Source organism: Capsicum annuum, chromosome 2 (assembly GCF_002878395.1).
Source record: "Capsicum annuum cultivar UCD-10X-F1 chromosome 2, UCD10Xv1.1, whole genome shotgun sequence".
NCBI classification, from domain to species: Eukaryota; Viridiplantae; Streptophyta; class Magnoliopsida; order Solanales; family Solanaceae; genus Capsicum; species Capsicum annuum.
The window spans coordinates 142,803,810-142,816,343 of record NC_061112.1 but is presented as its reverse complement, the minus strand read 5'-3'; positions in this window follow the sequence as shown (position 1 = coordinate 142,816,343).

The window sequence follows — 12,534 nt, the reverse complement described above, 5'->3', positions numbered from 1 at the left end:
ATTATAAATCCCATTAACTACGTTACGTATTTGGAGATGTTCCTTCCTATTTCTGTTCATCTGATTACATCAAAGTCAAGTTGAATTTATTAATTCCATATTTATATAATTTTTTTTAGAATAATTGACACCATCAAAACGCGTTTGTATTATGTAATTCAGTTTCTTGTTGCAGTCAGGTATTTAACTTCCTTTTTCTAGTAACTACTTATAACTTTTGAATGGGATGGATTACAATAAACTATGAGATATGTCATTTTACAAGTTTTTCATTATGTTTTAAGATGAAGACTAAAGAGGATTCCTGGATAGTGGGATTATAAAAAGAAGAAAGTGAGAAGACTTTCTAATGATCAATTTGAACCTGTATCAATGTAGTAACTAAAGAGGCAAGGTAGAAGTTTTAATTGAATTTTTTCTTTTTGGGTAGTATTCGATCAGTTTTGGCTTTGTTGTTATGTAAATGTATGATCATCTCATAGACTCAGACAAATATACAAATTACTAGTGAAATCACACTTTTATTTACTTTATTGTACATTTAAAACTGCTTAATTCTTCTGGATGAGTAAATCACGTGATTTTTTTGGTAACTCAACTCTAGGACGTCCTATATCTGCTCTATTACTACGATGAATTCTGTGACAGTCTTATAAAATATTTTAAGCTATTAAAAAAAGCACATTTTTATTATTTAGTTATGTCTTCAATAATTAGTATAGTATATTTTTATTTAGCATTTGGCTTTTGTATGAATCTATCGAACAACAAGTATCATAACCAGGACGGATCTATTCATTACCGTGGGTAGCATGCCATCCGTAAACTTCGACAGAAACTCTATGTATATAGGTATATATATATATACTGATATAGTCAAATATTAAATTTGCCACCCATAGTAACAAAGCATAATCTAGTGCAAGTGTCAAGTGTCACCTTTGTTGCCCATAGGTCGTACTGATATGCACTTTTGTTGCTCATAAGTTGTGTGTTTGATCCCGGTTTGCTTCTGTGAAGCATTGTTGACTAAAACAGGGCAACAACGTACATTCTACTAGAGTCGTCAATATGGGTCAGGGCCACCCGACCTTTATTTTGATGGAGTTGTGCTTCAGTTTTTGCAGCCCGTTTAAGAACAGGCCTTTTTAGCCCGGCCTGTATAAGCCCATGGCCCGTGGGGCTTGAACAATGCGGGTTGGGCTAGCCCGTTGGCTGACCCGTAAGTCAAATACATGCAACTATTTAGATTACTTATTAATATTTTTATTTGGTTCGAAGAATATCATGTCAAAAGTTATATAATTTCGCTATTAGAAATATTTTTTTTTGGATGTTGGAGACTTGATTAACAAGTATTAACACTATGTAATATTGTCTGGTAATATTTATGTTTATTAACATTCTAAAATTAAATTATAAAATACTATTATTTTTTAAAAATTGGTTGACCCGTGAGGCCCATAGCCTACAGAGTCATGGTGTGGGCTTGATGTTTTTTGGCCCATCATTTTGATAGGCCAGCCCGGCCTGGCGCATCAAACTCAAAGCCCATATGGGCTAATCCGGATGGGCTGGGCCGACCCGTATTGACAGCTCTACATTCTACCATTTAAATGAATTATGAATATTATATTATGATATTAGTAATATTATTGAAAGATCAAGTTTTGTCATGTTATTATTGTTTTTTTTAATTAATTGGTTGGTTAATTGTCCTATATATCAAAAAATGAATAATTTGATTAATTTAATCGATAAGTAGTGGCGGGACCAGAAATTCAGCGAGGAATGTGCAAATTTTACTCTCAACTATGTTAAGAGTGTGCAAAATTAATTATACACTCATTATGATTAACATTTAACCTCTATTCACCACATAATTTTCCGACGAAGGGTGTGCATCTGATCACCCTTCATCGAAGGTGACTCCGCCCCTGTCGATAAGTTTACTTGGCACCCAGAGAGTCCAGATCCTGGATCCGCCTCTGATCATGACCCTCCCCAAAATAAAATAGAATTTAAGTTTTGTGCCCCGCCAGTGACAACATATTCTACACTATCAGGTAAGCTTGACTTGCTATTGCAGGTTACCCTAATTTATTCTTTTTTAATTTTTATGTATATAATTGAATAACCTGCAATAACAGGTCAAGTCGGCTGATAGTGTAAAATATTTTGTGCACTTACTTACTGTGCACACAACTTAAACTCAATAAAATATAACATGTGGTTTTTCTTGTGTTGATTTACCCGGAAATGGCGAAATGCATGCCAAAAAATGATGGTGCATGAATTTCCTGGCTTTGTAAGCTCAAATAGGAAAAGGGTTGAGTGTACTATGTCTATTTTTTCTTTAAAATGCTACATAAGCATTGATAATGTAAGAAGGGTAGCAATTGCTAAATATGTTGTTAATTAATTACAACGTAGAAAAAACTGGCAGGGAAAAAGAGCAACTTCTCCTACTCAGCCTAACTTCTTCATGTATAGCTACATCTAGCAAGGGTCCTTCAATCTGTGAAGTAGGTATCTATTATTTTCCATTAGAGCTAGGTCACTCTATTCCATACAATACATGTGATGGTAAAAAGTACCACGTACTTGATTTATACGTTTGCTTTTCCACGTTACTTCCTTTGTGCCCCCTTGAAATGCTAATCCACACTTAATACAATCATTTTTTCATATATGTAAGGTAAAATTATTGTTAAAACGAAAATGTACTTTCTATCTAACCCAATCTCAAAAATAGCTAATAAGGCAAGAATTGACTAAAGGAGATCAATATCTCATTCATAGCAGATGTAGAAAAGCTAACACTTTTCACCACAATGCCAATGACTGAATTTATGGAGTGTGGACTAGGACAATACAACACCCAAGATCGGATTAACTAAGAACGGAATTAAGTCTATCTATGAGAATAGGACAAGAAAAATAAATCTTAGGATCTAACTCAATCTAAGAAATTAATCAATAAGGTTAGAGTTGTGCAATATCATAATAGGAGATCAAATATTCATCCATAATAAAAAGGGCCGTCCGGTGCATTATACTACAAGAATCTATTATAAGTTGTCTTAACCTATATTTCTGAAAAAGACTGTTTCACCAAATATTCATCCATAATCGATGTGGGAAATCTAACAAACTATCGAAATAATTTTCCAATAGCATGAATTGTTTATTGCTTAACAAGCTAATTGAGATGGCATGAAAGAAGTTTGCATTGGGCAATTAGTGCAGAGACACAAGTAAATTGTGAAACAGGAATGTTGAAGGAATAAGTTGGGGAGACGTTATTATTCTAGTTGAATGCACCACTAAATAATTTGACTGAACTCTGTCGGCGCTGGCTTCCTTTTTATTTTTCAAAATTATGAATGAAGCTAAGGAACCATTCGATTTGCTTTCTGAAAATTCATTAGTGTATTTGAAATTATTCTATCACATCTAGTAGTAGTTGGCATCTCCTTTTGGTGGTGCTTAATCTGTTGTGGTCGTTGGTCCAGATGTCCCTTAAAGGGTATCAACAAATTCAAACTTTATTTTGTTGCTTATGCTCCTTCAATAATTCATAATTTCATATTCATCACTTTGTGCTTTATATTTCTAATGACTAAGGGTGTCAAACGGGCCGGTTAGGAAACCAGACCGGTTTGACCCACCCCGATAAGCCCAAGGGATTTAAGGACCCGGGTCCCGGTCCGGTTGGGTTTTGAATTTGGGTCCGATTAACCCGGACCGAACTCAACCTGATTAGGGCCCGCCGGTTAACCGGCTCGGCCCGGCTCGGATAAGTCCCAATAAGCCCATTTTTTTTTTAATTTTTTTAATTTTTAAGATTTTGGAAAATTGGGTCAAACTAGCCGTTGACCCAACGACTATAATGGCTAGTTTGAGCCCAAATATAAAAAAAAAAGTTTTTTTTATTTAAAATCATTTTTTAATCCCAAAAAAAATTCTATAAATACCTTACACTTTCAAATCATTTTCCACACAATTTGTCATCCTCTCAAGTCTCAAATCTCATTCTCTCTCAAATCTCATTTCTCAATTCTCAAATATTCTATATATTTAATTTCTAAAGTGCTTACTTTAATTTTTTTAATTTTGCGATTACTAAGTACAAGTGGAAGTTTCTAAAGTCGCAACCTTCGGATACTTTCAAAATTTGGTATTGTCGTTCCATCTCTTACTTTTAATTTATAATTAGTGTATTAATTGTTGAATATTTATTTTTATTACTTTTTGTGTATTTTGAATATTTTTTAGTTTGATTTATACTATGGATAAATTAAGAAACCTCGGTAAAAGTGTCAAAAAATTTTGTCCCGGAAGTGATAGTGGTAGAAAAAAGCGAATTACTAGCGGTAGAGGTACTTCAAGTACTAGATATACCCGTGTGTCTTCGCCTTCGGTACCACTTAGTTAACCTTTTGAGGAAGAAATAGGTGTAGGTGCTCACGATATGGATTATTTAGAAGTTCAGGAAAATTACGGTATAGAAGAAGAAAATGAAGTAGATGCGGTTGATTTAGATGAAGATGATGAAAATATTGATGAGACACCCGAAGTAGGAAATGCTAACGTTAGATCCGAATCGGTTAATCTCCATCCCCGTCCTCCGCGTACCCCAAGAGCTCGTAAACAAACTAGTGTTGCATGGAAATTTTTTGAACGTATATCAGATACTGAGGTGCAATGCAATATTTGTCAAAAAATATATAAGCATAAAAGATGAGGCAAGCAAGGGGGTACGAGTACGTTAATGAGACATTTAGCTGAAGATCACGAAAGAGAGTTAAAAATTGCACAAGGTGGTGAGGCTGTTGGTGGGCCCACACAAACTAGAATGGACCCAACAACCGGTCACGTAACGAAGAAGTATAATAAATTGAGGGACCGGGAAGAAATAGCAAAAATGGTAGCTGTAGGTTGTTTGCCTTTTAGTTTTCCTTCTTCTGATGATTTTATTCATTATATTCAAGCAATTTATAATCATATGTTTAATGGTATTCCTAGAAGTATTTGTTGATTTGATATTTTTAGACTTCATTCAAAATATTGTTTTTATTTATCTACATTGTTAAAAGATATTCTATGTAGAATATCCCTAACTTCTGATCTTAGTCGTGTTGTAAATAAAAATAATTATTTAACCATTACTTGTCACTGGATGGATAGTAATTTTGTAATGCAAAAACGTATTCTTGCTTTTATATATGATGAAGATCGTAAACATACTGGACAATTTATTGTTGACTCGATACATAAAGTTGCAGCATTTTATGGTATCGAAAATAAAATTTTATGTATCGCTTTTGATAACGCTTCTAACAACAAGACTTCTATAACAAAGTTGAAATCTGAGCTACCACCGTCGTTACCTGAAATTTTTCATATTAAGTGTGCATGTCATATATATAATTTAATTGTAAAAGATGGTCTTGAGTTTTTTGAAATTTATATTGAAAAAATCCGTCTTGCTGTTGGTTTTCTACAAGGAAATAATCATAGATCGAGAATTAAAGAATTTAAAGTTAAATGTCAAGAAAATGGACTCGCACCGATATTGATGCCTGAGGAAATTGATATTAGATGAAATTCTACGTATGATTTTTTAAAAACTTGTTATAAATATAGAGTTCCTATTACATTAGCTTTTAACCAACATTGTGGTTCATTTGCTGATTCTGCCGATTGCATGCTACTTGATTCTGATTGGGTTGTAATTAATGATCTTGTTAAGTTTTTTTAAAAAATTTATTTAGCTACGGTTGAATTTTTCGGTGTTTATTATCTTACTGTTTGTAATATTTTGGGATATATAACTGATATTTCTGGTTTGCTCAAAGAATATAAAAATAAAGAAGGTTATGAAAATGTTGTTGGTGCCATGTTTACTAAATTTAAAAAATATTTTTTCCCGATTCCCCTTATTTTCTTGGTTGGTGTTATTCTAAATCCGTGCATTAAATACCATACTATGTGCCACTTTAGTATTCTTATTTATCGCAACTTAGAAATAAATACTAACAATGATTCTGAACAAGTACAACCTGATTTGTGGACGGCTACGTCTGATGCGAATGCTTACATAGATAAATTATATAACCACTATTCTGATTTAGTTGATTTAGCTGTACCGACACATATCAGTCCAACTGTCGCTCCTCGTCCTCCTAAGGTGCCATCATTTTCTAAAAGGCGGGCACATTGCGGTTTTCCTGATTCCTTTTATGATTTACCCTGCTGGAACAGTGTTGACGAGGGAGCTTACACGTCAACTTATCGGGAAAAGCTTAAGTATTATCTTCGGTCGCCGCCAGAGGATCGCAGACGACGGATCAACACGTTGGATTGGTGGAGGAATAATGAATCACAATATCTTGTGCTTTCAAAATTAGCTAGAGATATCTTGAACATTCCAATGTCAACCGTTGCATCAGAGAGTGCCTTTAGTTAGGGACGACAACAACTTGGAGACAACCGACACTCATTGGGAAGTAATGCAATGAATGTTCTAGTTTACCTCAGAGATTGGATTAGAACAGAAAGAAGAAATCAAGGAATGGAACCGAAGCTGAATGACGAGCAGAAACTTGAAGAAATTATGACTTCGCGGGAGAACTCAGCAGAACAAGTCCAATGCATGGGTTTGCCCCCATTGACTTTGACTATCCTATGCAAGTTTCCGTTAATAGTAACATGGATGAGTTGAAAAAAATGATGCATAGTTTGTAGATTTTTTATTCATATAAATTATAAATTTTGGATCATTTTGCAATCAATAAAATTCAACATTCATTAATTAACTATCAAGTATTATTAATTTATTATATTAAGTAGTATATGTTTTGTATATTATTGTATATATCTTCTATACACATGTATATTTAACGTATATATTTAATGTATCCAAGTGTATATGTTTTACAAATTAGTATATAACTATATATATATATACATATTGTAGCATATATAAATGTATATTGTAGAATAGTATATATTTTATTTAAAGTAGTACATATATATTGAATGGTGTGTATATATCTTCTATAGATGTATACATTTAACGTATACATGTGTATATGTTTTATAAATTAGTATAATGTAACTATCTATATATTGTAATACATATATATTGTAGTATATAGTTTATTTAATTTTAAAGTAGTACATATATATTGAATGGTGTGTATATATCTTCTACAAACGTGTATATTTAACGTATACATATGCATATGTTTTATAAATTAGTATGTAAGTATATATATATACTTTATTTAAAGTAGTACATATATATTGAATGGTACATATATATGTGTATATATTATATCTTCTATAGACTTATATCTTTAACGCATACAAGTGTATATATTTTATAAATTAGTATATAAGTATATATATTTTATAAATTAGTATATATATATATATATATATATTGTAGTATATACTTTATTTAAAGTAGTACATATATATTGAATGGTGCGTATATATGTGTATACATTTCTATAGACGTATATCTTTAACGTATACAAGTGTATACGTTCTATAAATTAGTATGTAATTATATATATATACATATTGTTGTATATGTATATGTATATCGTAGTATATATTTTATTTAAAACAGTAAATATATATTGAATGGTGCGTATATATGTGTATATATCTTCTATAAGCTTATATATTTAACGTATAAATGTGTATATGTTTGTTTTTATTTAAAGTAGTACATATAGTCATATATAATTATATATTGAATGATACGTATATATGTGTAATTGTTTATATATATTTTAAAAAATATATATTGTATAATTGCAGTGTATATAATGTATATTGAAGTGTATATAGTGTATATAATTGTAGTGTATGTAGTGTATATTGGATTTTTCATTTTTTTAAAATGGGTTTGACCGATTTTTAACCGGGTTTAGGTAGGTTTAACCGGGTTGGGTTAAGTGGGCCGGTTCAGGGTTGTTTTCGACATTTTTACTGTTGAACCCAGAACCGGCCCGGCCCACCTAACCCTAATCCGGACCGGAACCGGCCCACAACCCGGTTAAACTAAATGGGCCGGTTTCGGTTTGGCCCTGCCCGGCCCACTTGACACCTTTATTCTAATCTGATTCGTTGCTAGTTGCTACTTTTTCATAGCGCCAAGCAGGATACACATAAAAGGTGTGGTGGAAAACGTGTACTTTGATTTTATCATCTTGTGTCAGAACTGTCGTTGGTTTGTTGATTCTGTAACAACTTGAAAAGAAATTTCAAACTATCACGATATTTACAAAGAGAAATTAACGTGGGTGAGCTTATTATAAGAATCTGAAATATTAAAATCCAAATTTCAAACCTTAAATCTTATGTTGAAACAAAGTTTCAGCAGCTAAACATGTTTGGGGGTGGTAGTGGGGCATAGGGTGGCGCATGATGGCTCTTGCTGGAGTCATAGAATGAGGATGCACCACTTATTTGCATTTTTAACTACCAAGATAAACTTCCGTAAATGCCCAACAATCTCACCCCATATTATGTTTTATGTGTGTGTCACGATTCAAATCGAGGTCCTAATCGCGATGGATATTTCGAATCACGAAGGCTCGAGAGACCCCTAGCGCGTCATCGTGAGCGTAACTTCAACTAAAACAAAGTGTGGAAGATAAACTGAAGCACAACAATTTCATAATCAAATTTAATAAATTCAGGACATCGCTCCATAAGTAAACACAAATTCATTCTACGTCAGTCTACGAAGCCTCTACTAAACTAAAAAATACTAGTATGACTAAATCGAGATAAAGCCCCCGACCGGACCATACAACTGACTAAGATTATATATAGATAGAATGTCTTCCGATGTAAGGGAAGCTCACCAAATTTTAGAAGTCTGAGAATAATCTACTACTGAGCTGGACCACGGAACCGAGCCTCTAAACTTGTAGAGAGGGGATCAATATTCGAAAGCACTGTATGTAGAACAATCCAAAAATAACAAATACTTCATGTAAAATAAGTGAGTGCATTATGAAAACAATTTATCATAATATATATAGAAACACATGAGCATAATCAATGAGCTTCAAAACATTCTTGTAAGTCATGACTTAACTCTTTGTTTTACTTCTGAGTTAGATGGTACACCTTACAAGTCTACAATCTCACGGGCTATATGAAATCCGTCATTGACTCGGCAGTTAAACCCCCGACCCAAGTTTGCTGCAAGGGCTAGAATTCTGATCTCTACTACGCCAAAAGGCCGTCCCCAACATACAATCCCCTATTTCAGGGCAAAATAAAATCCGTGTCGGTAAAACACGATTTCCAGCAATGAGCCCTTTCACTCAAATGCCTTCTTCGAGTAACCATCTAACTCTCTTTAAACCCAATTTTAGTCCTTTAAAACCATCTATACTTCATGCTCAAATTATTCATTCTTTCCATGTTAAGGGCACTCCATAATAGGTATCGTCATACCTAGATTTGCAAGCCATATCATATCAAAATCATAACCCTTCTTATTCAAAATCATGCAAATGACCACCAAATGATTTATCAAATAATACAAGAGTTCGTATTTTCAAAAGCATATGAAACTTATGCAAACACACTCTCTTTTCAAGATTTTAGCACATGGCAATCAATTCTTTCATTAATTACATGCAGTTTCTTCATTAGGAAACCATAACATTTTGAATAGAAATCACCTATTTGAAAAATACGTTAAACAACTATGTATAATAATCAAGAGACACTTAGAACTCAAGAATTTATCATTAATCATAAAACAGTCCCAACATTAAACACATATAAATCTCATAATTAAAAAAGGGTCAAACCCATCGCCAGCCCCCTGAATTTGACACCATTTTTCACTTAGGCACTTCAAGTGGACGATGTTCATTTTTGGCACCTCAACCAGCTATTAACTGTGTCATTTTGACACTTTTTTGCATCAGCTCCAGTGCGTGAATTGCACTCTCTTTTGACATGGATTAAATAACAAATTAATTTGTGCCAACTCATATTAAATTTCCATGTCATTATCTGTATCCATGATTTTTTTTGAAAAAAAAAAGATCAAAATATATTATAAGGTGTCCAATAAATTAATGACACATGATTTTTGACCAAAATAATTACAAAAATTCTTTGACTTCATCTTCCTCACCCAACCATTCTTCAAGCTTAACCTCCATCAATGGAGGTTGAATATCAGTGTTCACAATCCAAAAATCTACACCCGAATATCTAATCTTCTCATCCTGAAGGGGCAAAGTCTACCACCAAGAACAGTCAATACCTTACGTGACCGTCGCGTATTAGGAGGCATAAACACAGCTGATGTACAAGTAGCCATAACAGCAAAATCTCACACTCAGCTAATCTAATTAATCCAAAAAAAATATAATCACTTCAGCTGTGTGGGTTCAAACCATAAGAAATTCACGATTTTCTTTTGGGATTTCAAACCATAAGAAATACGCATCCAATTGATCAAAAAATGACGATTAGAAACTAGCAAACCTCAACTAATACTATACCTCTTCAATTTTCTAAATTCAAAATTTAGCAAAGGAGCATTTTAACTTCAATGGTGAAAAATAGTGAACTTGACCCCCAAGAATTAATGGTGAAAAATAGTGAGCTTGACCTCAATGGAGCAATCACGATTAACTAGTACTGCGCTATACAATGTGTTAAGAAAAGGAAAAAAAATGGTGAAAAATTAATGAATAAAGATGATATTGTGAACTTGACATCCAAGAAATAATGGAGTAAGATGATAAAAAATGGTGGAAAATTAATGGATTAAAGAATGAGGAAAAAAGATGATAAATTTACGAAAATACCCCTGAAACGCGCCCAAAAGCGAGTGTAATACACTCTCTTTGCTGAATCAGCAAAAGGTGTCAAAGTGACATAGTTTATGGCTACTTGAGGTGCCAAAAGTGAACAACGTCCACTTGAGGTACCAAAGTGAAAGATGGTACCAAATTCAGGGGGCTATCGATGGGTTTCGCCTTAAAAGGGGACTTACAATTCATGCTCTCAAATCCATTTCACAATTCGTAACATGTTAAGACAATGAATTTCATCATGGGGAAGGAAATTTCATAAATCACGCTCATAAATCACTTTTCAATACTCATGTCATGTATGCACATAATTATAAATCAAGCTTATGGAAAAACCCCATGACAAATACACACTTTCATTAAATTGGGTTCATGATGCATACTCTTTAAACAATTTTCTAAAATTAATTATATATAAATTATTATATATCTTTAAAACTTGTTAAAACGGTAAAGTTACATGAGATTTAGAATAGTTCCACATACCTTGAAACAACGAAAACGTAGAGTAATTTGACCCTTGGGGCTTGAAATCCCCAACCCTAGGTAGTTTCTCCTCTTTTGCTTAAGGGAAGATGATTTGGGGATTTGAGAAGTGAAATAATGTGTGTTAAGACCTTAATTTCGTCCATATATAATTAAGAACGGTTATAGGATGTGAAAAGACCTTAACGTCCTTAAAATAGAATAAAACAGAGCACTTTTTGACTCTTGGCTTTTGCTTGACGGCGCGTGGCCAAAGCCAACCTCAGGATGGTGGTGCACAGCCAAAGCCAACTCATTCTAGTGGCGTTTGACGATTCCTTCGCGGTGCGAGCCTAACGCGGACCCTACACAGTGTCTTACTAAAACACTCACAACTTTTGACTCTAAACCCGGATTGACGAACGGCCAGTTGCGTTGGAAAGAGGACTCAAAGATGTTTAATTTGGTATATAATAGGCTACATAATACCTTATATTCTAGGAGTAATGTTCATTGGAAGTTGACCCAAGAAAAATCATCAACTAAAACTCAACCGGTAAAAATGTGCTCAACTTAACTTCAAGCAAGGAGACTTTTATGATGTATACTCATATTCAAAGATGTTCTCACACTAAAACGTTGTTGCTCACACTTATTTATAACTAGAAATCATTGAGTTCAGATCTATATACATCGGAAAAACGGTTCAACTTTACCCAAAAATAAAATAAAATGGAGGTGTTACTACTATGTGTTATATCATCATAGTTCGCTGATCAATTTTTTGAAATTCACTCCATACTGCCATCCATATAAGCGAACATTTACGACTATCAAAGTCAAAGAGGTAGTTTTTCTTCTTAGGATCAAGCTATCTTTGACATAGTAAAAACACTAAACAGAACCTTAAGTCATCACTCGATTCATTGAATTGTTGACACCGATGGTCTAATATTCTATTCGGATCAATGCACGTTTTACTCCCAAAAAAACGCACACCATTAAAAATATGTCCATTCCTTATATGTATCATCCAATCTATTAAATATTTTCATCTATTAATATGATTTCTTTTGGGAATATCTAACATATAAAAACTTGTACACATTACACATACGTTGCACTAATTTATTTGCTGTACCCAAATAAATTTCTTTTCCGTTGTTATACTTAATGGAGTTCAAGTACCTTGCCACTC